Source organism: Camelus bactrianus, chromosome 8 (genome assembly GCF_048773025.1).
Source record: "Camelus bactrianus isolate YW-2024 breed Bactrian camel chromosome 8, ASM4877302v1, whole genome shotgun sequence".
Classification (NCBI taxonomy): domain Eukaryota; kingdom Metazoa; phylum Chordata; class Mammalia; order Artiodactyla; family Camelidae; genus Camelus; species Camelus bactrianus.
The window spans coordinates 54174601-54201338 of record NC_133546.1 but is presented as its reverse complement, the minus strand read 5'-3'; the positions used below and the strand labels follow the sequence as shown (position 1 = coordinate 54201338).

General features: G+C 39.7%; 1 protein-coding gene across 36 annotated transcripts in view; it reads right to left on the bottom strand.

Annotated features, from left to right (window-relative positions):
- The window catches only part of LOC141578372 (uncharacterized), a 159122-nt gene that overhangs the window by 50484 nt on the left and 81900 nt on the right, over positions 1-26738 (bottom strand). For 17 of the 36 annotated variants that reach the window (XR_012508700.1, XR_012508694.1, XR_012508697.1 and 14 more), the window contains 5 exons: positions 20998-26466; positions 20396-20462; positions 17833-18023; positions 17601-17695; positions 16701-16769 (listed from right to left, as the gene is read on the bottom strand). The exons of 7 other annotated variants lie outside the window; for them this stretch is intronic. The gene's annotated coding sequence lies outside the window, so the exon portion shown is untranslated. Of the gene's footprint in view, positions 1-6677; positions 6807-14346; positions 14418-16700; positions 16770-17600; positions 17696-17832; positions 18024-20395; positions 20463-20997; positions 26467-26738 lie in introns of all 36 variants that reach the window. 12 more of the 36 variants (XR_012508710.1, XR_012508714.1, XR_012508711.1 and 9 more) reach the window with 5 other exon arrangements.

The following is a 26738-nucleotide window of genomic DNA, read 5'->3' as shown; positions in this document are numbered from 1 at the left end:
CCATTTAAAAGAATGGTAAATTCAACTTAAATGTGCTTAATTCATTGACTGGAAGCTAAGTAAAGTAGGTATTCTTAGATACCATAGATTCTTTAGTTGAGCTTCTTAAAGTTAAATATTAAGATGTACTGATTCTACACATCACAGGGAAATTAATCCTTAAATTGTAAATTTAGGTATAATTGCAACTAATTATTTTAATTGTATAATTGCCTAGCCTAAATGGGCTGCTTGCTATAGCTGTGTCGTCAGTAACTTTGTAATTAGATCTGTGTCTTGAGAAAAAACAATCCACCAACACCATGTTATTCACAAACAGAACTATTAAGCAATGAAATCAAATGAATATAAGTCCATGCAAATATGCTAAAATAACAATTCACAGATCGTAATGGTTCTTCAAAATCCCTAAGCTGGCTATTAAGACAATTATCTCATTCAAAACAAAAATAACTTTATGTCTTTTCAGATTATAAAATAATAAATGTTCAATTTAAATAATTTCCATGCAATTCAAAAATCTACTAAAAAATAAAATTGGTCTTAATGTCTCCACCTAGAAATAAGCACTAATATTTTCCTTGATATCTTCCAGATTTTTCTACTATCTATAGAGATATCTTTACAAAAACAATCATTTTTAAACAACATGCCTCATCTTGTTTCATTTAATTATACTATTAAAATACTTCGGTGTCTATACACACATTTTATCTTCTTTAATGTAAATTTCTTCAGTATATATTTTCCTTATTTATTTAACCAATTCACTTTTAAAGTTCACTTAGTTTTCACATTTCTTTTTTGATTATTATAAGAAATACTTTAATAAACATTCTTATTATACTTTTATGTGCTTTATTTACTTCATACATTTCTACATTGGAATTGCTGGGTCAAACGGGATGTGTAATTTAAAAGCTTTTGTTAGATACGTCCAGATTTTTCTCCAAAAGTTTATATCAGTCTATAGTCTCATTAAAATAGTGTACAAAATGGCCTTTTTCCTGACATTCTCACCAACCCTGGTTTTTATTGGTATTATTAATTTTTCCCACACTGGTTTTATTTTTTAAAGTTTAGGGAGGAATTGCAAAGAAGAGAGTTTGGGGATGATGGATGTGTTCATTTTCTTGATCATAATGTTGTTTCCCAGGAGTATACATGTCAAAGCTCACCAATTATATACTTCAAATACCTGCAGCTTGTGATATGTCATTTATACAAAATACGGCTGGAAAAATAGAAAAGGACTCAAAAAAAGGCAAGGCCAAAAAAATTGTTTGGTTCTATATTTCTTGGGTTATTAGAGAAGTTAGATGTATTCTAGGTGCTTATTGGCCATTAGGTAATTGTGCTTTTTATTGCAGACTTGTGTATTATCTTTATATATTAACATTAAATCTTTGTAAATTGACACAACATTGTAAACTGACTACACTTCAAATATATATATATATAGAATCTTTGTATGTTTTCCAATTTTGCTTATTTTGATTCTGCTGCATTTGATCACAAGAGGTTTCAAATATTTAAGTAGCTAAATCTACCAGTCTTTTTCTTGATTGTTAGTCCAGGGTCCTGTAGCCATGTTTCTGAAGCCATAACCTGTTCCTATATTTAATGTCAGGTATGTTTTGAAGGAGGTCTACCCACTATTTCCTGCCTGCTTTAGAAGCTCAAGCCAGAACCAAGGTGGGTTACAGAGGACACAGAAGCCACTCAGCCTTCTTTCAACCTTTCTTTTTCTAGGCAGCACAAGATCTCACGGCCCCCACAAAGAGTCACACATTTCACTTTACAAACAGTGCATATGTTATGTTGAATCATAAAATTGAAGTTATTTGACCATTTTTCTCATTGCAGCATTATTTTTTCTTTTTTTCTTTAACTGAAGTATAGTTGATTTACAATGTTAGTTTCAGGTGTGCAGCACTGATTCAGTTACACGTATATATGTATACACGTATCTATTCTTTTTCAGATTCTTTTCCATTACAGGTTATTACAAGACATTGAATGTAGTTCCCTGTGCTATACCGAAGGTCTTTGGTTTTTTGCCCATTTTTGACCGACAAAAAATGACCATTTTGCATGGTTCAGGTTAGCAGGCAGACTCAGGTACATGCAGGTGAGTTGGGGTCTGGATCACTCAGTAACATGAACCTGCAGAAAGAGCTGGCTTTCTTGGAGGCAAAGTCCCACGTGGAGAGAGTAGAGCTCCCACAACTGGGAGGAGATTTTGACCTGCGTACATACATGCTGGCAGTGTCAGCAGGGACAGAGACAGCAAGAATAGCTGCAGGTCTGCGGGACTGCCACTTGTCTCTGTGGCCAGGGCAAGCCTAACACAGGAGCTTCGGTGTACCGGCTTCTACATCGCTGATGCCCCAGCATCAGCTTCCCTTTTGTCCCATTTCCCAGCTGAAATCCGGAGAGAAGGGACGACAGGAAGTCATTTTAGTGCTGCCATCAAAGTTAGGACACTTATTCAAAAGCAAGGGAATTCAAAAGCAGAGGAAAGACCAGGTCTGGGGGAGACATAGCACACAGCAGAGGGTCCCTCAGGGTGCCGGCTGGAGACACAGCACCATAGTTGGAGCTCCAGTTTAAAAATGTATCCAGAAATAGAAATTGGATACATATGAGGAAACAAGAGGCACCGCTGTTCAGGAAAGCAAGGGTTATAAACCTGAAGAACTAAAGAATTCAACAGCAGGGAAATGGAGACAGCACAGATTGATGCAAGTTCTGGGTTTCTGTTGGGCTTGAAGAAATGCTGCAAAGAGCGGTTGGGAAGGTGAGGCCATCACCTTGGATGGGAGGGTTGCTACCCTCATTTTAGAAAGTACAGGAGCATAGGGACTGTATTCCTGAATAGGTGGCACTCAAGTTAGCACTGGCGGCAGAATGCAGAGATCAAAGAAAGATTCTGAAGGAAATTTCACGGGTTTAAAAAAACTCAGAAATAATACTATTGAGAGGCAGGGAGACTAAAATGTTTTAAACTTCAATAAAAGATAGTGTTTTAGATGACATTCTCTAACAATGAAGCAGTCTATGCGGGTGGTGGTTTTTTTGTTGTTGTTGTTTTTTTGAGGTGAAATGAGATAGTGTTACAGTTAATCTCCTCATGGGTGACTTCCACCAGCTGACTTTGAAAATCGTAAGAAGTGAATTTTAGATAATTGGAATGGATTTGGGGACAACCTAGCAAAGCTGAACCTAAGATCCTTTCTCTTTCTCATTCTTTTATTTTTTTTTCTATCAGTGTCTCTCCTGCCCCTCCCCAAATTGAACTTCTATCATTTTACTTTTTACCCCATGTATTAATCAAAGACATGTTCGCTTGCCATTATCTGATACATACTGCATAGCCAATGCAATCATGGCAACTGCCATACTCAGGTGAAGGCAAAAAACTGGTGCTTTTGACTGGACATCGTCTCTTCATGGTGTCAAAGTGTGACAGGTACGACTTCATAGAGCTTTGTGGCTCGTCGGGGAACTTCACGCAGAACCTAAGATTGGAAGCCCTGCTTCTGAGAAATCTATCTTTCAAATTAAATCTAAGACTGATCCCTCTCTACCTATAATAAACACTTGTTTCTGAAATTCGTCTTCACCACAGCCTTATAAGGTAGACATGATTATCCTCATCTTAAAGGGCAGGGACATTGAGATCCGTAGAAATCAAAATACTTTGCCATAGCTAATATGTGGTTTGTCTGAATGCAAATTACATACCTTTAGAGTCATTTATTCATTCAACAAATATTATTGAAGACCTAGGCACTGGGAATATATCACTAAATGAAGCAAATTTCTCGCCCACATGGAGAGTATATTCTGGTGGAATTCTATCTTAGCTAGAATATCACATTACATCCTAGCCGCACACTCCCACCCCCACCGCTCAGCAGTAGCTGCTGGTCAGCATCTTCTCGGGAGGCACGAGGCACTGGATGGGTTAGCAGCGTGAGCACTCGACCTTGATGGATCCGGTCAGGTTTTGTTTTGATTCTAGCTATTTCCCATGCTTGTGATTATCTTACCTTAGTTGGGATCAAAGGGCAAAACTGGTATCAGCCTGTGTAATACGGTTTTTCCTTCACAGAAACTTCATTTCCCTTCCCTCTGAAAACTAGAAGCCCAAGCCCTACTAAGATTCAGGGTACAAGAACACATTTTGGTTCAAAATTGTCATGAATCAGGGACTATTTTCAAACTATTAAAAATGGCCTGGCAAAGAAATGTTTGCGTTTACCATTGCTAACCTTACCTCTAGATTAGATTGACATAGTGGAGCCAAACATCACTGAACCCTCATTCCTCCAGTTGGAAGTGGAGGAGGAAATAAAATCAATAAAGAGTAATCACTCACTGCTCATATATCCTCATATATTGCTCTCTTCTTGTATAAATGCTCAGAGGAACAGCTGCTCAGTGGAGGCCTCTGCCAGAAGGCAGAACTTTGACACGCAGTTGACAACTGCCCTAAGGGTACACTAATTAACTGCACTTGGGGGTCCAAGAAAGCAAGCAGTGTTCTGCAGGAGCCATCAGTGTCCTGCCCACCTCCAGCATTGTCCACCCAGGGCAACAGGGTCCAGATCAAAAAAAGCCTCCAGCACGAGGAGCTAGCAGGTGCGGTCTTTTTTTTTTTTCTCTCTTGGGGTTTGTGTTCAGAGTATAATTTGTTGAAACACACTTGGATAAACAAAATAGGCTGTCTGTAAATTCAGCTAGCCCAGAAGACATTCTACACTAGCTCACAAATGTGAACACTCCCTCTGTTTAACTCACAAGTGTATTGTAAAAATTTAATGAAATAATTTTATTCGAAATGTTTGATACAAAATATGTTATGTAATATAAATTCTCATTAAATGCTTTAAGAAAACAGCAGTGTACAATCGGGCCACCCAAGATGGCTGTTCTCCTGCTCTCTGCACATCCCCTGCTCAGCCAGTGCCTGCTTCACCCACACCTACTCGCGTGACTGACCTTTCCTCTTACGCACAGACCTAATCAGTAATGCCTACAGACCTGCCTGCCCCAGCTAGTGATTGTTCCAATCTTTAAATCAGAACATTTCTACCATGACAGCTTATCAAAGGGGTGGTGAGGGGCGTGCTCCTTTTCTGGTTTCCCTGGTGACTGATGAGCCAACCTGACATCAATCCCCCCCATAAATGGTAACACCCCCCTCCAAGGAAGACTGCTCCCACATCCTGCCTACCCTCTGCTGCACATGGGGGTGCCATTCCAGGACCCTTGCTTCGGATGTGTGAGATCCCCCATCCATTAAACCGCTGACGTCTCTGTCACTGACTCTGGGCTCTTTCTTCAGTCTTGAGCCTGGGCAAGGACAGGGCTTGCTGGCCTGTGGGGTGCAGCCCCATACCAGTTACAGTTATTTAATCTATTAGATAAAAATGTTGAGCATAACATACAGCATGGCACAGGTACAATTTCTAGGTTAACATATATGGACAATGCTGGACCAGCACTCAAATGTCACCAGTCAAGAGACAGAAGGGGACAAGCAATACAAAGATCTTTAATCCACACTCTGAATATCCAATGTCTCAATTATAAAGACTGACTAACCTTGGAAAAAAACAAAATGACTGAGTGGGAGGAATTGCCTTTTACACAGCTACAAAATACCACCTTTTGATTAAATAACCACAGCCTCATTTCTTATATATTAATATTAACCACAATTCTTTAACTCTGGTGCAACTATGTCTCAAAGAATAAATACATGAATAAGAATAAAATTACAGTGATTATATTCATAATATAATCACAGTAGTAATTATGTTCAATTTATTTGGGAATTTGGAAAGCAATTTTAAAAGGAAATATTTTTAAACATCTCACATTCACTTCTGAAAATGAATCAAATGTTTTAAAGACATTTAACTGAGCAAAAGGGATCAAAAGAGCTTCGACACAGTGGTGTTCTTGAGCAACGATTTTTAACCGCCCAAGGGTTTTTCTCCTTAGTGTTTCATTTAATCCGTCCGTGGTTTAAAGAGCGACTTTGCTCTTCACCTGGTTTATTGCCGCCTCAATGAGATGCTCTCCTCTCATTTCTACAACACACCTTTTGAATTTAACTAAGGAAGTTACCAGTCAATGATTTAAATATGATAAAATCTGCTTTGCTTGAAAGCATTCTGGGAGCTCGGTAAAAAGCAAAGACACTCCAAGTTATAGTTACCAGTCAAAGAGCTAACCTTAAAATAGTTTTTAGATGAAGGTTAAAAATGTTATAAAACAGTACACATGTTTGGATAAGTTATGAGATCACGAGTCTTCTCATGAGTCCGAAAAATCCCTCTTTTCATGTTTAACACACTGTATGCTTAAGCAGCTGCTGGTTGATTGTAAAGGAGGATTATATACACTTAGGTTAATTCCCAGGTTTCTTGAGAAAGCTTATTCACACAGAGCACCAACCTGCATTGTAGATCAAGGACGGTTACAGATGTTCATTCAATAATTTCAGTATTAATACACTTCAAAAATCACATTGCCGGTCGTTTGCTACTGGAGATGAAGCCGCAATGACCAGGTTTATACCTGTGCCATTCTGTGTTTGTGCACATGTGTCTATAGAACAGATTCCCAGAAGTGAGCTTTCTGGGGCAAAGAGTATAATGTACCTATAATTTTGGTAGTGATTGCTAGATGATCTTCCACAGGTGCTGCAGCATTGTGCTACACTGGCCACCATCAGCGGTGTATGACTTAACGGATACACAGTGTTGTCAAAGCTGTAGATTTCTGCCAGTCTGGTAGATGAGAAACGGTATATTACATATTTCATTTTTATTTCTCATGTTATGAGTGTGGTTAAACACTTTTTCACATGCTTATGGCATTCCTATTATTTTCTGTTATCTATCTGCTCCTGCCTTTTAATTTTTCTGTGGGTCTTTAGAATTTTAAGGACTCTTTACATATTAGGGAAGGTACACAGATGTGTTATATATGATTATATTGTCCTTTTCAAACTTTACACAATCCTAGCTAGTAGCCAAATTACTCCCATTTTTAGAGAAAAGGACACTGAGCTATAAGTATATTAAGTAAATTGTATAAGAACACACAAACCCAATGATAAATCTGACTTTGAAGATGATGCAATATTCATTATACCACACTGCTCGCTTGCCACAAAAATAAAAAATAAGAAAAGCAGTAATATCTAACATTTTACATTAACTATATTTTTATCCTCGCAACACCTCTATGAAGTTGATATTATATTATCTCAAATTCATCACGTTCAAAAGCTCTTTGGAGAGGAGCACTCTTTAGGGAGGACTTCCTGAAGGGTCAGCACTTTATCAACCCCTCTTAGTAAGATCTAGCTCCAGTATAAGCCAGACCGACAGGGCAGAAAGTACCCATCCTGCTTTATAGTTCTCCCTCCTGGGCAATTGTTCTTACCGAAATTTGATCTTAAGTGATGCTCTTAGTCTATAGTGGAAAAGCTCTGGACAGTTCTAGAAAACTATGTTTTCTGTTAGGGTGATACTAAGAACGCTATTCAACATGATCCCTAGTGTCTTCTTCAAAAGAAAACTCAAAGTGATTTCTGGTCTCAGTGTCAAGAATAGTTTTATTCCTAATGAGACTGAATTTTGCTTACCTTGTGGACTCTGACTCTTCTGAATGATCACATTTCCCTCTTTGAATTGGTTGTAAGGAAGCTCAGGTTAGAGTTTGTGCCACATACATGCACATCGTATGCTCACTTTACTCCCAACTCTCTTACAACCTTGCTCTTCTTATCCCTATACTTCCTTAAATTAATTTATCTTATTGAATTGTGTCGATTGTATTGTTATCTAAATACATCTTAAAATACATTTTTACTTCAATTTTCATTCTTTTAAACGTTGCAAAAACACGAGGATTTGAACTCCACTGAATCTAATTTATGACTCAAATTAAATGAATAAGTAAAGAAAGATTACTCCATCTGCACCAGAATTTCACTAAACTCTTCTCACTACGTGCTGACCTATAAAACTTGACCAGAAACTTGTGATAATTTGTGTAGGACAAGAGTCAAGGCACATCAGAATTCTTTTCAGACTGGCAATTGGCTTGCTAACTACTTACTACTTGGTTAAATCAAGCTTAAGTTATTAAAGTTAAGTTATCTGCTGATAACTGCTTTGAAGCCAACAAACATGGAGCCTTGAAATTTAAGTAGGTATAGGTGCTCAAAATGTAATCTTCCTAGATATACGCCCCAGTATGCTACAATACAGTCACTCAAAGAGCAAACTAACATTACCTGGAATATCATTTCAAAATACCACTGGCTACAGAAGAGAAAACTACCATTACATCCAATGTGCCTTAGAGTACTTACTTAGTAAACTGTGTCCATTAACCTTCAGTGAATTGCAAATTCCAGACTATTGTACAGTGGAGAGAATGACCCTCTGTTCTCAAACTTCTCTCTGTGTCACTCCACCCACAGAAGACTATCAGTATACTCTACCCGGGAAAAGGTGGACTTCACAAAATAAAACCTCCACTCATTGTGATAAAAAATCAAAACGAAGAAAACCCAAATATGTTTATATCTCTCCTAGGAATAAAAGTAAAAGGACTTTGGGTCTTCCTTTGTTCATCTACTTGGTCATTGTTTTGTTTGTTTTCATTTTCAATGACTTCATGAACAACTCAGGATTTATTCTTATTAAGCCTTGGCTCATCTTAGACAAGCCGAGTCCAGTTATCTCAGGAAAAATCATGCTTTAGACTTTTGCAATATTTCTAACCTCAGAAAATTACCCGTGTTTCTAGAGTCTAAAATGACTATACCCAGAGGAGCTAATTTTCATCTGTGCTTTGAACTTACACAGAAACCGCAGCTGCCTTTATCTATCTGGCTCATAGGTTAATTTACCACAGGGTGTTCTGTTTGGTCCTCCTTGGTGTTTAGCTGCTAAAAACTGCTTGGAAATATTGTGACTACCTGTGTCTTGCCCTTATTATGTTGTCCAATTTGCTTCATATCATCCTACCTCTCCCTTCTCTCTCTCTTTTTTTCTCTCTCTGACATTAGGTTTTGCTGTTGTCAAGAATGAATTGTTCCTTAGGGAAACCAGGAAAAACCCTGATCATATGTCACCTAGAGCATAAGTGCGCCAGGTCATTTTAGTTTTCCCTTGGTTTAAAAATCACTGTTTTCTCTTTTTCCATATCTTCTTCCACCTTCCAAGGGAGGTGGGGAGAACTGACACATAGTTGACATCATAAAGTCATCTACTACTCACATTTTCAACTACAGCATAGCTACTAACAAGAAATTAAACTATCCCCAATCAGTAAGAATTTATATTAAAAAATAAAATGTATATTTGTCCCCTAATGGTAATAAGTAAATTAATAGACCTAAGAGTTAAATTTTCAATTCTAAAGAAGAACACAGTCCTTAATTGCTGGGTTAGGGTTAAAATCTAAGCTCTTTCTTGTTTTCATCTAATTTCTGGATCCTTTGGAAACTATTACTGTATCGCTGGCAGCTGAAAAGTCTCTCTGGGACTATTCCTCAGGTGTGGTTTCTTATAAAGGGCACAGAGGAAAAAAATTCTAATTATGACAAGCAGAAGGAAAGACAGCCTGCTTTAAACAAACGAAAAGACAAACAAACAAATAAATAAACAAACAAATGAATAAAATTTCAAAATGGTAGACTAGATGCCTTAATGATCACATACCTTTTGGGTTTACATACCCTTCCCAATACCTAACTGACTCCATCAACCACTGTTTTCTTCTAATGCTCCAAATTCAGAGACATAATTAAATAAAAGAGGAAATAGTTAAAGGCTCAGACTTACAGTTAAAGAAAACAATTTGAATAAAACTCTATGAAAAACATTTAAGCAGAGCAAAGATGCGAAGAGATATAGCCATTTTATGCAGTTTTTAAGAAGAATGAGTTATATCTATGTAGCCTGACCTGTAAAAATAGCTATGATCTATTAATTAAAAAGCAAAGATACTGTAGAATAAGGTATACAGTATGACCACATTTTTTGTAAAATGAATCTAAACAAAGAAAACTGAACATGATAGATATTTATAAGTTTTCAAGCATAGAGGAAAATATGTAAGTATATATAACCAATGGTTAAGTTGGTTACCTCAGGAAAGTGTGATTAGAAAGAAGAAAGTAGAGATTAAAGTTTTCTTTTCCATATGTCTATATTGCTTTGACTATCAAAAAATGAATATTTACCATCTTATAATTAAACAAAACAAAAAATGTAAAAAGATAAAAACAACTATATACCAAGAAAGATAAATGTATCTGTGGGAGAGAATTTTCTGTTCAATTCAGTCAGTATTCGCTGAGTACTAGGAACTGGTCACATAGAGTAGATACAGTACATTTGGCTACAAGCAGTAGAAAACCCAACTCAAACTGGCTTAAATAAAGACATTTATTGGCACACATAACCAGAAGTCCAGCAGGGATGTGAGTTTCAGGAGTGACATGATCTACGGACTCCAGCTCCATTTCACTGAGATTCTCTTGGCTTTCCCTTCCTCTGTGCATTGACTTTGTCCTCAGCTGATAGAAAGAATCAGATTTCTACATGTCACATGTCCAGAAGAAAAGAGGATATGTCTGTCATATAATAAAGGGATAAGATGTCTGTATCCTGCAATTTCTCCTTTAAAGCAAATATTTACTTTGTAATTAAATTGGTGAGATGTGGGAGAGAATTAGGGACAACAATCTTTGGTTCTACTGCAGCAACTGCTGAAAGGATGGACAATTAACTCCCACGTGGGATGCAAGTTCATCCCCATTATTATTCATTCTCACTACCATTAATGGAACACACTTTGTAGGCCAGGTGCCTAACAAGCATTATTTTACTTCCAAATTTCTCAAGAACAGTGAAGCATAGGTTTTCTTTTCTCTCCTTCTCAGAGCAGAAAACAAAGCCTCAGAAGTTAAACAACTGGTCAAGATGTGAACCCAGATCTGCTTCAGGTCAAAGCTCGTGTTCCTTCTTCTACACAAATCTGCCGCCTCACAGGACATTTACTTACACCAATAACCCTCATTATTAACATTTTCCAGTGACTGTATTTCCACATGCAGTAATTGAGTCAATATTTATTGGAGAACAACATATTCCAGTGACTATATAAAAGGATTGATATTTTTTAAATGTTTGACATCAAGGTACACCTAGTCCATGATAAGCCTTATGGGCAAGAATAAGCAAGTGATAACAGCTGTGGCTGTGAGAGAACTGCAGGTAGAAAGGAAGACTTTGCAAATCTCACAGAGAGGGCACAAACTGGGGGCTTCCTTTATAGGACGGAAGGATGACGTGTAGGACTCGGGAGCAGGAAAGGCGGTAACATTGGTTTCAATACAGACTAATCTGTGTATGTAGAAACAGGAAGTTGAGGGAGGTCTCGCCTTTTATCCACAGTTTTTTGTAGGAAGTAAACAGCAAGGTTATCTGCTAAAGCTGAATGGGGAGTTGAGCTTAAGAAAGAAGGGTGAAGTTAGGAATAGTGATTTTTGGAACCTATAAAAGACATGACCAGGGCAATGTGAAAAGTTTGCTGAGGACTGCTGAAGTCAAAATAAAGTTGGAGAACATGAACTTGAAATGTCACCAGTCTTTATCGTTATGTGATAGTGATATTCTCCAGCAGCATTCAGCAGCTCAGCTGAGAAATCAAATGTAATAGAAATTTGTTGATTTCTGACCACCCAATATTCACAGACCATCATTTTAATCATTGTATCCCAACTTCTCTCTAGAGAACCACCCACTCCTTCCTCGCTTTTAGCCCATACACTTCTGGGCTCCAGAGTATAGCATCTTCCCTGGGCCGAAGCCAGACTATTCAGTTTTCTGTCACTTACAACGGAAAGAGTCCTCAATGAATTTTTTTTTAAATGGAACTGGAAGTAACATAGTGCAAGTAATAGGAAAAAAAAAAAAAAAAAGATGGAAGAGGCAAAGTTCCAGTAGAAAGAAGACTTTTCATCTTGGGCAGGAAAGATGATAATCCCTGATGAAAAGTACTAAAATATTTAACCTTGTATCTTGGGGCTCAGACCATGTGCCTCTTGAATCTTCCCAATGAAAGACTTGATAAGAAAATAGTTAAGAGTTCAAAGATTGTTATTTATTGTAGCTTTCTGTAAGGTCCTACAATGAAAAGATTTGATTAGGCTGAAATTGGCCTGTCTGAAAGCAGAAAGGAAAAAAAAATTATGAATATGCTGATGGAAGCCATTTCTGCCTGTGACCTGCAATCTGAGTTGGCTAAAAATCCAATGAAATGAAACTAGGGGTGGGAAAAGATGGAATGCTTGGCTGTCAGTTAAGGCTCATGCAGGGAGGAGTCATTCCAAGAGACAAAATTGGGATATGTTCCCACTCAACTATCTGTCACCCACTCTAGCAGTGACTGACAAAGGGAACAACTAAGCTAATTGCAAAGAAGCTGGGATGGAGCCTAGCAGTGAGAGAAAAATGACTAGTGACTCGTACCACAGCTATTGTTTAATGCTATCACTAGGCAGAGACCAACATGAAGGCCATTTAGTTGAGAGTCAAGTGCATAAGCCAACATCTGAGACTAAGGCGAGACCAGCTGCTGAGAGACTGAAATTCCCAAGCCCAGTTTCGTATTTCAAAAACTATGCCTTGACACGATGTCTGACTTTGGGTTGCCAGCCCATGGACTCCAGGGAGTGAGAGGGAGTCTCACTAAGGTGTAAAGGAAGTTGCTTTGCTTGAACTCTAAATCAACTCCTAGGACGCTGAACCTTTCCTAACCCAAAGCAGAATGCTCCAAGATGGCACTGATAGACAGCTCATTCTCCCCAACATCCATCTAATAGGTAGTCATGGAAAGTAATGGACGAGAGACTGTTTTCTATTCTCTCCTGGAAAACAGACTAGGGACCAAACTGTGTATTAAATACTCGGATTCAGTAGGTCTTGGCAAAGCTCTGTACTTTTAATAAGCTAAATGGGCTTAACCCATGTACACACCAATATTTGGGATATAGTATTTTAGGGGCAAAAGAATCTGAGCTAAAGGCAACTTAGGGCGCTGACCTTCACTGAGGGTTTGTCCTATCTGTTCAAGTGGTCTCTTCTGCCCATCTCCAGTTCCTGAGGCCCAGGAAGCCCCAGCAGGACAGCTGCAGATTAAGGCTTAGGTGATCTGCAGCAATCTTGGGGAAATCTCGAACCAGGTGAAGTATTGTCCCAAGGAAGCCTACAGCCATGATTCTAGGGGCATAAAATGAATTATCACCAAGGAGACACAACAGGAACTTATAGCCAAGCACCAGATCCTAAAAGTACAGTGAATTCAGAAACGGAAGAATTGAGAAATGTGATCAGAAGGTAGGAGAATCTTACTCATGAGCTATCACACATGTGAGGGTCGCAGACAGATAGGGCTCTGCTTTCATGGGGAATGGCTGTGTCATATGGTTGACCTCCAGCACCAGGGATTCCACGTGATCTTCCACCCAGACATTCACGGGTCATGAGCTGTCCCCCAGTGTCCACCCATCATTGGGAATCAGTGGTGTTTACGCAGACTTGCACAAAGTTGGGGCAGCCCAGCAGCTGGGCCTATGCAGCAGGGTCCAGAAAACAGGGTATTTTCCAGCTACCACTCTGTGGGTTTGTGCCCACCCCATCTCAGTCCCATGAGCACCCAGAGTCCACTGGTTTATAAAAATAAACAGAACAGGGAAAAAGAAAGAAGAGAATAACGAGCTAGAGGAGGAGAGAAAAGAAAAACCAGCAGCTGCACTTACTAGAGCAGGATGCATACTTCCCATCACTGAGTAAAGGGTACCCCGAATAAGCAGAGGGAAATGTTTACAGAAGTAGCTGGTTCCTCTGAGGTACAACTGTAAACATACCCACTGGCTGCACTTTTGTGCTTCCTCCACTCACAGAGCCCATCTCCAGTCCTCAGCCAATGAGATTACACAGCTGGCTTGCCCGCTGACTTTCCATGCATAGACAACTGACTTTGTGGCCTAGACTAATAAGTCATGTAAGTGTCCAGAAAGCCTTCCTGACACACTCAGGTTTTCCTTGCTCTCGAATAAGAAGTACACCCACAACCAGAACTCCTATACATGGCAACACATTGTCTGATGCCCCCAGAGAGGTGATAGATGATGGAGGCATTAGCTGCCAGGTCAGATGACCTGACATGGCCTGAAATACTTCCAGAAATCCTGCACGGTGCTTCAGGTGTCTGGCTGGTCATGAGTGTGGGATTGCTCACCTGTTTGTCTCTCTTCTCAGCCGTGATATCAAGACTGTCGCTCTTTCTGACTCACCCAGGAATTTCACAGTCTAGGATACAGAGTGCATCAACAGCATAAGGAAACTGAGGTGCTGGACTGTGTCAAGGGAAGTCTTTTTGCTGAGAGTGTCAAAGACAAGCTGGCCTGCATGTGGGGTAGCTCTCCTGGGCCACCACCAGTGAGGGGAGCTCAAGGTCTCACGTAGTTTCTCCTCTTTGGGACGCTCTGGCCAGAAACAAAGAGGTTGCTGCTAGTTCTACTGTGGCATAAAATGCTCTGTTTTCACCAAAAGTCATTTCTTCTTCATCAGGGGTGCGCAACTAGACCCCATTTCTTAGTCTCTACTGCAGGAAGGTATACCTATGTGGGTGAACTGTATCCAATGGAATATGGAAGAGAAGTGATGAATGGCACCTCCAGGCTTGGCCCATAAAAATCAGACATGGTGACCACTAGAAAGGCAGGCAGGATTTGACCGTGGGGAGGAGGTCAGGCTGGTGAAGTTCCTACTCAGACTTTTAACCCAAATACAGATACCTTCTTCCTCAGGAATGTTAGCTTGGCCAAGAGATCATGGAATGTCTAGGGGCCTGTGGCTCTTGTCACGGGCTCCTGATGTCTCAGAAGCAGGGTTTCATGGGCATTTGCCCTCTTCGGCAGCCTGGGTGCTCATCTGGGTGCTTCCTCTTCCCAGGAAAAACCCCAACACCAAGAGTTACTGTTTGTTTACTGTTTGAATTATTTAGATCTCATAAGTCTTCCATTAGCCCTGGCCTCCAGGAGCTGTGTGTCTGCCTGGATTTCTACCCTATATTAGGAGGTTCTCTGAGGACATAAGTGCCAATAATGCTTCATAAGGATCTTTGGGTTTCCATGCTTCTTGTTTGCAAATGAGAAACACATGCCTTCAAACCATAATAAGGATATTCACCTTGTGGGGTAGCATCTATGCAAATGATCAGTACTGAGAAATGAACCTAGTATATACCAAAAGGAAGACGTGATGAAAAATGTAGACAGATCACCACAGCTTAGGGCCAGAAGATCATAGAAGAGTTGAGGACAAGCCAACGGCAAGACCAGAGCCAACAGGGTGAATCATGAAGTCCAAAATCGGTTGAGAAGGACAATCAGATTCTAAAGGAAAATCCTTCATAAGCAAAAGAAAGATAAGGTGAAGGAAACAAGAAAGCATAGGTAAGAGGTTGAATAGATGGTGTTACAATGTGAAAAAAAAAGCCTAAGTTTTGGTGTTCACGCAGATGTGGGACTAAATTCTCCTCTCTCTACTTCCTAAGTCCTGTGGCCTCTTGGAATTCGTTTAACTACTGAGAACCTTGAGGGATTTGAACATCTACCTCCTGGAAGTATTATAAGATTAGAGATTTTATGTTTATATAGTTACAGTACTTGCATCATTTAGCAGGATAAAGGGTGGATACCAGTGATGCACTACTTGGTTGTGGACTTTCTATAGGCTTTAAACAGCAATAAGTCTTAGCCAGGAGCCAATGACTGGAATCATTATAACACTTACCTTGCTTCAGCCAACAAAGAATTTTTATTTAGTACTTAAATCTTTCAGTATCCATTCATTGATCAGAGTAAGTAAACTCCTTTTATATATGAAAGGCTGAGCCAGCTGCCAAAAACACAGTATTACCCATGCATGTGCCATAATGTTACCTGTTTTTATGTGGCTATGCATCTTTGTTTCAAACTGCTAGTGCTTTAAGATATGTTACTAAATATAAGTTTTCCTCACTTCTACACAACACTGCTCTGATTTGGCTGCCTTTTTTGTTCCCCTGAATTTTCATTTTTATTAAACCCACCCTTTGTTCTGGCACCATGTTAATATACCTTTTGGTCTATTTATACATGTCACATCTTGGACTGACTTTTTATTCCGACTTTCTTTCTGGCAAAGACAATGAGAACAGTGAGCATACTTAATAAATGTTACATAATAATAACTATTAAATGTTCCTTTAAAATCTCAAGCAGCTTTTTATCTTTAGCTTCTACTTTGAGATAATTACATACTTCCCCAAAGCTATTTATAGCTCCCATCAGGAAGAACAGCTGAAAAAAAAAAAAAAAAGTGTTCCTAGTCCTGCCAAAATTATGGTGAAAGTGATTTAAACTCTGAATTTCTGTTGCAAGTGTTCAAATGGCATGCAACATACGGATGTCTAATTCTAGCAAAAGAAAGCTTTTCCCAACCAAAATCTCCCTGATGGAGGTGGTTATTGAATACATCTTGTCACTATCACCATCATCATTCGTTTACCAACAAACTGAGATTACCCAAAACAGTTACAAAACATACCTTTTACTTCTGTTATCAGTCCATCTGTGTCTGCTCCTCAATGCACCATGAGTCATGTCCTCCTCCACCCTTTAAAGCCCAAACGCCAGCACATTTAGTTAAGATCATAGACGTAGTCACAGATTAGCTTCACAAATATGAGGAAGAGAGGACCTCTTCCATGCCGTGACTTGCACATCATAGGGTCAGAAAATTAGATACATATGTGCATGACTCTCAGGGTTGCCAGGTTTAGCAGATAAAAATTTAGCAGTCCTATCCACTCCACACACTCATCTCCCAAACTTCCCTAAACACAATAGCAGAAACCCTCTGATTACTTTCTCCCCTAAATCAAGGATGCAGGTTTATATAGTGGGCAGGTCACTGGGCTTGGAGACTGAAGCCCTGTGTGCTGATCTTAGTTCTTGCTACTCAGAACCTGTTTGGTTTGAGCAGTCCAGGATGATTTTAAACACCAAGATTCTATTATCAAAAGGTCCATTTCCAGACTTTTGAGAACCAGCCTTTTCTGTGAGTCACCAGGCTGGGTGCTGGAGAAAAAGTAAACAAGCACAGTGCCCTGTCCTCAGGGAGCTTAGTGCCTAGTGGGAAAGAAACGTGAGAACTCCAGGGGGAAAGGTAGGGCTAAAAATCAAGACATCAAGACTGAGCTGATGTCTGGGTGTTTCTTGGTGTTGGATTTTTTTTTTTTTTTTTTTGGTTGTCATTGTGTCTCTGTCAGATTATATTTCTCTATTTCCCATCAGTGTCATCTTATTATGCTGTAAATTTGTTTTCATGAGAAGCCTTTTGCCCTGGAGAGAGATCTAACAGAACCTGTTGCTTGGCAATGGTAGCCTTCACACAGATGAACATAAAATATTGTGAGTTAATCATAGCATTTGAGACTATAAATACCTTTGGGGAAGTCATCCAAGAAAACTCCATCTTTCTTCCCATCAGAGAGAAACGTCTTCTGTGCATTTGCAGCTACTTTGTTCATCAGATGAATCCTGGAAGAGGAGGTGAGAGCAGAAAGACATTCCCTGGGTACTGACAGTTTTCCCGAGGAGTCCCTGGCATCCCTGAAGAAAAAGCTCTTCCAGCCTAAGTCCAGAAACGCCAAAGTGACAGCAACAGCAATACTCACCAGACAAGCTGTGGGTATGGAGACCCAGCTCAGATGCCCTCGGAGGTTTATGTCCAGACTGCAGACAACAGACCGCCTGCCCCCACACTGGGGAGCAGCTGCTCCTGGCCTCCTCACACTGACCTGCCTGTGTGAGGTCCTTTGTCCACAAGCTCAGTTGTTTTTTTTAGTGGTAAAGCTTGGGTGATGAACTTAAAAAAGAAAGAAAACCTGTTATTTCCTTAAAAATGTAAACATTCTATTAGTCTTCTTTCAACTAACGAAAATGCACCTACTCAATTTATTTATCTGAACTCTGCTTACTTGATGACTGTTTTTTCAAAACCTCACAACCTCACTTCGCAGCCTTTTGCTCTCTGACGGTAAAGTCCCGCCGACTTGAAGTGAAACGGTGAAGAGCTCTCAAACTGAGAGCTGTCGAGCTCAGTTTGAATCCCAGATCTACCTCCTAACTGCCGCGAGAAGTTGGGAACGTCTTTTAATTGTTCTAAAACTGTTTCTTCATCTGCTTATTAGGGAATACAGCTGATCCTTGAATGGCGCGGGGCTTGGGGCGTCCACCCTGCAGGAAGTGGCAAATCTACGTAGAATCTACAGCCAGCTCCTCGCCCCTCTGGCTGGCGGTCCTGCCTGCTGCAGGGTTCTGCCCCGGGCTTCAACCAATCACAGGTCCTGTAGCTTTGCAGTATTTACTATTGAAAAATTTCACATTTCAGTGGACCTGTGCAGTTCAAAACCCTGTTGTTCAAGGATCAGCTGTAATGCATTAGAAAACTTCTTAACAGAGGTACTGTCACGGAACACAGGTCAATAAGATAAATTACACAATTAAATTTTTTCATCATTTGCAAAAATATGTAACTATAGTTACAGAGTTTTTTGATGGGGTTATTTTCGTACAAATGATTCAATCAACTAAGCAATTCAAATTACTATAGTAATCATGAATTAATCAGTATCTTAAAACACTGCCATTTCAGGTCAGGCTAAAGGAGTCCGGGTTGGTGACACAGCAGGAGTGACAAACCGGCAGGAAGACCTCAGGACTCCTGATTTCACCACCTCTGCTGCCCTGGTCTTGGCTACTATAAACCCCAGTACTTCAGACAAATCGGGTACATAACTGAACCCCAACTGTGCACCAGGGTGAAACTTTTTCCAAAAGGTGTTGTGGGACCTATGCAATCTAAGGGAAGTGGGTATGGAAGTGTTCCCCCAAATTTCTGCCAGTCAGCAAGGTCCTGAGACATCTCTGATGGTGTACCCCCGCCAGGGCCCAGTCAGCTTGAGAGTCTCAATTCTGATTTAGCCAAATGTAGTTAATGATGTAAAATCAACAACAATCCAGCCTAGGTTTTGTTCTGATGTCCACAACTTTGCGTATGGGTTCTTCTGCTAAGAGTATTTATCTCATGCATAGAGAGAGGGTAAACATCTAGTATGATGCTTAGTAAGCTTGTCTCACTAGAAACTCAGCTCTGTTATCAGGGAATAAGATGGGCAAGGTGGTTTAGAGAAATAAAACTTAGGCATTAGGCCTCGATTTGAATCCAAGCTATTGCCTGAAACAGTTACTTAATCTCTTGGGAACAGTTTCCTCAACTGGAAAAAAGAGGAAAATACTGTAGATTAAAATAAAGTATATTTTGACTACAATAAGTAGCCCCAAAAAGGCACCCATCATTATTACTATTAGCATATTTTTATCCTGAGTTAGTACTGTTTAAATTATATATGCTTTAAAATTTTTAGAAGGCATCATCCTTGGCAAGTGTCACAAAGAATTAAAGCTTACACAGAAAGGAAGTTAATTTACATAATCATCTGATCAATTGATTACTCCCTTTGGAGAAGTTTCAGAATAGTGAAATCCAGAGATAAATATTGTGCCCTGTGATTATGTCCATTTGAATATAATGCAGTCAGAAAACGTCTCCCAGCCTCTTCAACGAACTTGTCTTGGTTATTACATTAATCTCCACATTGAGACCGACGTGACTGAGCTTTTTCTACCACCGCTATGGCATCATAGAAGAGTGTTGTTATATTTTTAGGTGTTGCCGTGAAGGTATTTTGTAGCTGTGATTAACTTCTGTAATCAGTCCACATTAACTAGGGCAGATTATCCTAGATAATCTGGCTGGGTCTGATTCAACCACTTGAAAGGCCAAAAGCAGAACTGAGGTACTTCTGAGGAAGAAGAAATTCCACCTGTGGACTGCAGTTTGTGCCTGTGATTTCCAGCCTGTCCTACATGACAGCCTGTCCTTTGGATTTCAGATTTGCCTAGCCAGCCCCACAATCATGTAAGCCAGTTCTTGCAATAATTCTCTTAATAAACATCTGCTACTAGTTCTGCTTCCCTGGGTTAAATGCTGGCTGATACAGCCATGAATTTTTTTCTTTTCCATTAAATTAATTGATTGCACCTTGATGTAGAAGTTAGACACTTCTAAAGGTTCTCTTTATTATGAATGGGTTGAGTGGGGCTAATTATTTCCATGGTAGGAATGAAAATGCTTTTATTTTGACGTGTTCCTCTATTTTGCTGTATCTTTCTTACCTTTCCATTTCAGGAGGAACTATCAGATGTAGATTCAATGACAACCTTCTTTTGTAAACCAACCTTCCTTTGGAATTCAAAAATAAGAAATATATTTAGCTATTGCATATGAGTGAAAAAAAAGACAAAATAAAGCCCTCAGGTCTAAATGACAAAACTTAAAACTCATATACAAATAAATGATACTTCCTCAAGATTTAAAAGTAGGTTTTAGAAAGGCCTTAGATTTTAGAAAAGGAAGTGCAGGATGAAATTGTTTCATCAAAATAGAAGCAAACATTGTCATTGCTTTGCTAGTGACAATCCAGTTTCAAATGACTTAGCAGGAAAAGTTTTATAACTCTTCTAAGGCAGAATTTCTTAAAACTGTCTCTTAATACCAATGATCTTTTGCCAAGTTTCATTTCACCCTTAATTACTCTGAGAACTTCTAAAACTAGAATATAGTTATACACACACAGGCTTTGAGAGCTAATTTGAAAGTAAAAATTCAAAGGAGGCAAGATTTGAAACTAAACTCAGATTTTAATTTAACAGAAAGTATTATTCATGACAAATTTTTCTAAGATAAATGAAGTAGTCCTTTAAAAAAAAAACTCAACTTTTAGAAATGGTAAACATTTATTCATCTTCTTATTGGGAGCTCTTTTCCTGGCTGTAATAAGAATATACACAAATAATCATAATTTTTGATTTCTTAATGTTACAACCAACCCAAAATTCAAAGTGGTTTTTTTCATATAGGTTGGTACTATTGTAAAATAAATTAATTTTAATTACAAAGGACTAGTACCAATATATACCTAAGAAATGTATTACCATTTACCTGTAATAACAAACATGTGCTTTGATGTCTTCATTTATTATTATAAAAATTGAGTTTTCAATGAAGACTATGGTTGTGAAAATAAATTGGAATTAAGCAGTTCTTTAAACTTAAACTAAAAATCATGGAAGAATAAAAATGTCAAGCCAGTGAACATTTTTTTTTCCTGTGATCTATACATAAATATTTTCATGTAAACAAAAGCAAAGATCAAGAAAAAATTAAGTTAAATATCCTTGTCAGCAACCGAAATGTGTAGATCAAAATGGTCATTTTATTTTCTTCATGCTTCCATTGAACAGGACTGGCGTAAGCAGAGCAGCAGGAATCACGTGAATCTTTGCACTCCTCTCATCCCCTTCAGGAAGTTACACACAGTAAGGACCTCTTTCCATCTCATGAAAAAAGAAATATTAGAGGAATCAGACTCCTGAGAGACTTTCAAATATTAAGTCACTTTTTTTGTTCTACTGTGAAACTATACGGTTTATCAGAATTTTGCCAGTTGAAAGACGGTGAAGCCGACGCTGGTGAGACCCGGCGCAGACACACGAGGTGGCAAATGGTAGATACACAGATGTTCCTCTTGGTGCGGGTTACCCACGGACTAGGAGATAATGGCTTCCAACACAAAAGAGACATTTTTTGAATAAAACAGACAATATTTAAGGGGATGTATTTTCCACAGGAAAGTGTTTCTTAGAATATGCCCCAGAGACCACCTGAACCAAAATCAGGCCAAACACCCAACAAAATAAAAGTCTGCATTCCTGAGCCCAATTGCAGACCCTCCAGGGGCCCTGGGGATCTGAACTGTTCACAAGCCCCCCATGGGAACGCTTAGACACAAATTCAGATTAAAGTCTGAGTATCACTATTCCAGACTATTGGGGGTTTCTTTTGACTCTTTCTTCTGACCACAGATATTTCATTCTCTTTCATGCTTCTTACTTACTAGCCAGAAACAAAAACAAAAGCAAAAACATTTCTGATTATTCAGCCTGTGGTGATAACAGTAGCGGTACTTTATTTCCCTCAAGAAAATATAGAAGAATAGGCAGCATATGATTCTGCACCTAAATTTTTCAAAGGTACACCACAGTACTTTGTTTTAAAGCTTTCCAAATGTACACATAATAAAAACGTTCAAAATGGTTTGTAAACTGTCCTCAGATCGAGACGATCCAGTGTAAAGAGAGCTGCTGTCCGGGGTTATGCCTGAATTCTCCAAAGGCCCTTGGTGGCCTTCTTTCACAAACACCGAGCCTCTTAGCAGGCACTCCCGAGCTCTCACCAGATGATGCACCGCCTGCCAGGCAGCACAAAACTACCCAAGGATTGCTCATAAAGACAGGACAAAGACAACGAAGCTCAGTTTCAACTCCAACCACAAAAGGAGTCTCAAGACCCACTGCCAGTACGTAAGATGAATGCAAATCATGCTGACTTTCCTCCAGAGAAAGTCTGATTTCAAATATACTTATTAACATCTCCTTGAAATCTAGTTTATATTGAAAATGAAAAGCATGATACACTTCAAAGTGCTACTAATATCTACTACAGTGTTTACGCCCTATAAGATCCCTATGGATAAAAGCAATTTTACCTGTGAGTAATACGAATGAGAAACCAAAGAGGTAGGCGACTATCATCAGAAGATGACCCCCAAGCAACATGTTGAATAATGTGCTTGAATCCCAAAAAGGAAGTTTACTGGAAAACGGGTTCTCATACCATGACCATTGCCCAAGAGCAGGGTTTCCCAGGTCCTTCAGGATGTCATCCACCTTCCAAACTCCTAACTCCTGATATGGTGCCATGTGCTCTTCAGACGTTCAATTTTAAGAAACATCTACTGAAGTGAAATGTAAAGAAATAATACTGGAGACCAAAGAGCAATGCTGACGTCAGCTGGGCTCTTCAAAATCTCTACTTTCACATCAGAGTTGGACAAGACCTTAAAGGTTCAGAGAATCCAACTCTCTGGTTGTACAACTGAAGAAACGAAGGCTCGCTTTCTACTGGTCACAAAGCACTAAAATTCTGAAAAGATACTATACATCCAAAAAGTGTTCCTGGTTAACCTGCTGATTTATAAAGCCCATAATGTAGCCACGAGGCTACACTTCAGCACTTATGGCCTCGGTCTGAAGCCCCATCCCTGAGGGCTGTTTCACAAAGTGTTCCAGTGGCTGGAGAGAGAAGGGCACCTAAGGCTCAGGATGCACATGGGGCAGGGCAGGGGCAGATCTTGAGCAAGAGAAAGGTCATTCCAAATCCCAGACCTGCTGAAAACTTGCTCTAGGCTCGCACCACTGCTTATCTTCACCTCTTTTTAGAGACACGCCTCTGAGGACATTCACAAAGGCCAGCTCTGCTCCGGGCAAGCACTGGGGGTGACAATGCCTTTCTGCCCAGAACACTGAGAAATACAGCTGGACAACTGAAAACATCCAGATCTACAAGGCTAAGACCTATATACAGCTGTATTTAAGTTCTCAATAATTGTCACTCGTTCTGCAAAACAAAAAAGCGCCTTATTTCCTTATAGCCTTAATTAGTCAAGATTTTTAAGTTCCACTTTAAAAAGGTGGTTATGAGTGATTTTTTTTTTCTATTTTCCAGACTTTCTGTAATGGCTTCACATTTCTTTTAGTAAAACAACAAAAAAAATGAAGCTATTTTCAAAAAAGTTTTAGTCTTAAAAAAAAATGAAAGGATACACATAGTTTTCTCTTGACTATGAAACGTCCAAACCTGAAGGAGGTGTCTGTGTGGTACAATGTGTGGAACTGCAAAGACCCAGGACTCTAGATTTTCGGATCCCAGGTCTAGAGAACCTTGGGCAGGGCTTAGTCTCTCTGAAACTTGCCTTCTTCATCTGTAAAAAGGCAGAAATAATCCCTCCCTCACAGGACACTGTGAGGATAAAGTGATGCACAGTGCCTGGCACATGGCAGACGTCTAATAAATGGTGCCCCTTCTCCGCACTGGACTCAGAGGATCCTCTAGTAAATGGAATCATCATAGCCTGCACCAGCCACCCCTTCACTGCATCCCTTTTAAATTTGCAAGGGTGCTGCTGTCTCCTTGACTCTGCCCTATTGCTCTAAAGCTATTGTGCTTAGGAAAAAAGTTCTACATTTTTATGTTCTCCCCTTTAAGACTGTATATGCAAATAAAACATTAAAAAAAAAACTATCTTCCTAGAAATAATGCGATGTTTCCTAAAGCATGTCATGTATAAAAACAATTCTGAAAAACATGACTGAATTAGTTTATACATTGTTTCTTAAAGTGCACCAAAGTAAATATTAATGACCTTTAAAATGTCACTAACCCCCATGGGTTACTTTTTAAAATAAAACTAAATATTTATCTACTGAGATGTATGTGGTTTTTGGCTCCAATGTGATGACAAAAAGCAGCAGTGTCTTCCAGAAAAAATAAAAGAATTGATAAACTCAACTAAGCATATTCTTAGCAGCATACAAAATGCCTACAATTCAGTGTAACTGCAGGCTCAGTAAAGCACAATCCTGATTCCCACCACAAAAACAAAATCGATCGAAGGAATAGAAAACCATCTCTCCACCCTAAATCAAGGATTTCTCTTGAACCCTGGAGGTAACACTTGTGATCACATCCCTACTGTGTATCCTTGGTAACAGAATTGTAACTAATCACCATTCTGTCTTTACACTGCACACACACATACACACACATACACACACCCTATGAAAAACAATATATTTTAAGTGAAGAAGCCATGAGAAAGGAAATTCGAAGTCAGATAAAGAAGATCCATCACCCCAAATGTCAGGCAGTTCCCACATTCACACCACCGTCCGATGTTCCCCACACACGTAGACAGCACTGGGGCGTATCCGTCGCCTCGTGTGACCAGGGAGCCGCGGCAAAAACTTGAAGGACTTGGGCATCATGTCCAGGCAGGCGTCATGGAATTTCTTAATCCTCCAGTAGTAGATTAGTGGGTTCAATGCAGACTTGAGGTAGCAGAGCCAAAGTAGCCAGGTGCTAATCTCAAAAAAGTTGTGCTGATAGTAAAAGTGCTTGCTGAACGTGGCCACAAGGCTGTAAGTGGTGAACGGGGCCCAGCAGACAATGAAGACAGCAAAGAGAATCAAAATGGTTGTGAAGGCACGCGTTTTAAAGCCCATGTCAATGCTCATCTGGAAGGGTCTCTGTAGACTCATGAGGCCCAGTTTGCTGGCCTGGCTGAGGCATATACCTTCAGGGTAGCTATGGATCCTCAAGGCATTGTGCCGAAGGGTGTTGAGTATGCCCATAAACGAATACAGGATCACCAGGAAGGGGATGAAGAAAGAAATGAGAGAAATCAAAATCACATAAGCTTGGTAACCCGGACTGGTCGTGTACCCAAACACACACTGGGGGGCTCGGGAAGGTATCTGCAGGTCAGGGTTTCCTACTGCCAAAGGAAGAGCTACACAAAAAGAAGTTGCCCAAGAAACTGCGATGAGAACCTTAGCCCTATACGGATTTAGCTTATCCTGCCTCTGGACTATAATAAGAAACCTGTCAATGCTAATGATGAGCAGGATGGCGACTCCCTCTATCACAAACAACCAGAAAAACATGGCAGATACCCTACAGAAGAATTTGCCGAAAATCCATCTGGTAGTGAGAATAGTGACCAAGGCAAAGGGCATGTTCAACACTGCAAGCAACATGTCTGCAAAAGCCAGGCTGGCCAGGAGGATGTTAATGGCAGATCGCATGGCCGCTTTTTGGTAAACCATGAGGCAAACAACCAAGTTCCCAAGAAAAGACACAAACAGAATAAATATCATTATAGCAGAAAGGATGATTTGCAGAGGCAAGTTTAGGCCCTTAAAAACTGCTGGTGTTGGGGGCACGGCTGTGCCATTCACTGTCAACAAACTCATCCCAGTGGGAGCCATGGTTTCAAGACTGTATCTAAGCATTGGACCAATGCCGGGATGCTGGAAGGGTGGAGGGACCGTAATATTCATGTAGGTGTTTTCATAAACTACGAACGTTGTGTTGGATGCTCCCGTATGGGACGCAGTCAACACTGCAGAGAAGACCATGGTTTCAGCAGGATGGAGGGCGTCGGCGGAGAGGTGATGTTCTTCAAGCACTTCAACACAGAGCAGCAGTATCAAGTTTCATTGATGGGCTTGGAAACACACTCCGGAAAACGGACCAAGAGTTCCATCTTCCACAGGAGTCTTTTTGCCTGAAAACAAGCCCAAAACACACACACACACACACAAAAATGGGAAATGAGCTTTGTAAGTAACATTTGACTTCTTACCTTTCATCAGGAAGGACCAGTGTTGCTTTCTTTTTGACTGTTTAAAAATATATATATATATATTTGATTGAAGTATAGTCAGTTTACAATGTTGTGTCAGTTTCTGGTGTACGGCATAATGTTTCCGTCATACATATACATACATAGATTCCTTTTCATATTCTTTTTCATTATAGGTTACTACAAGATATTGA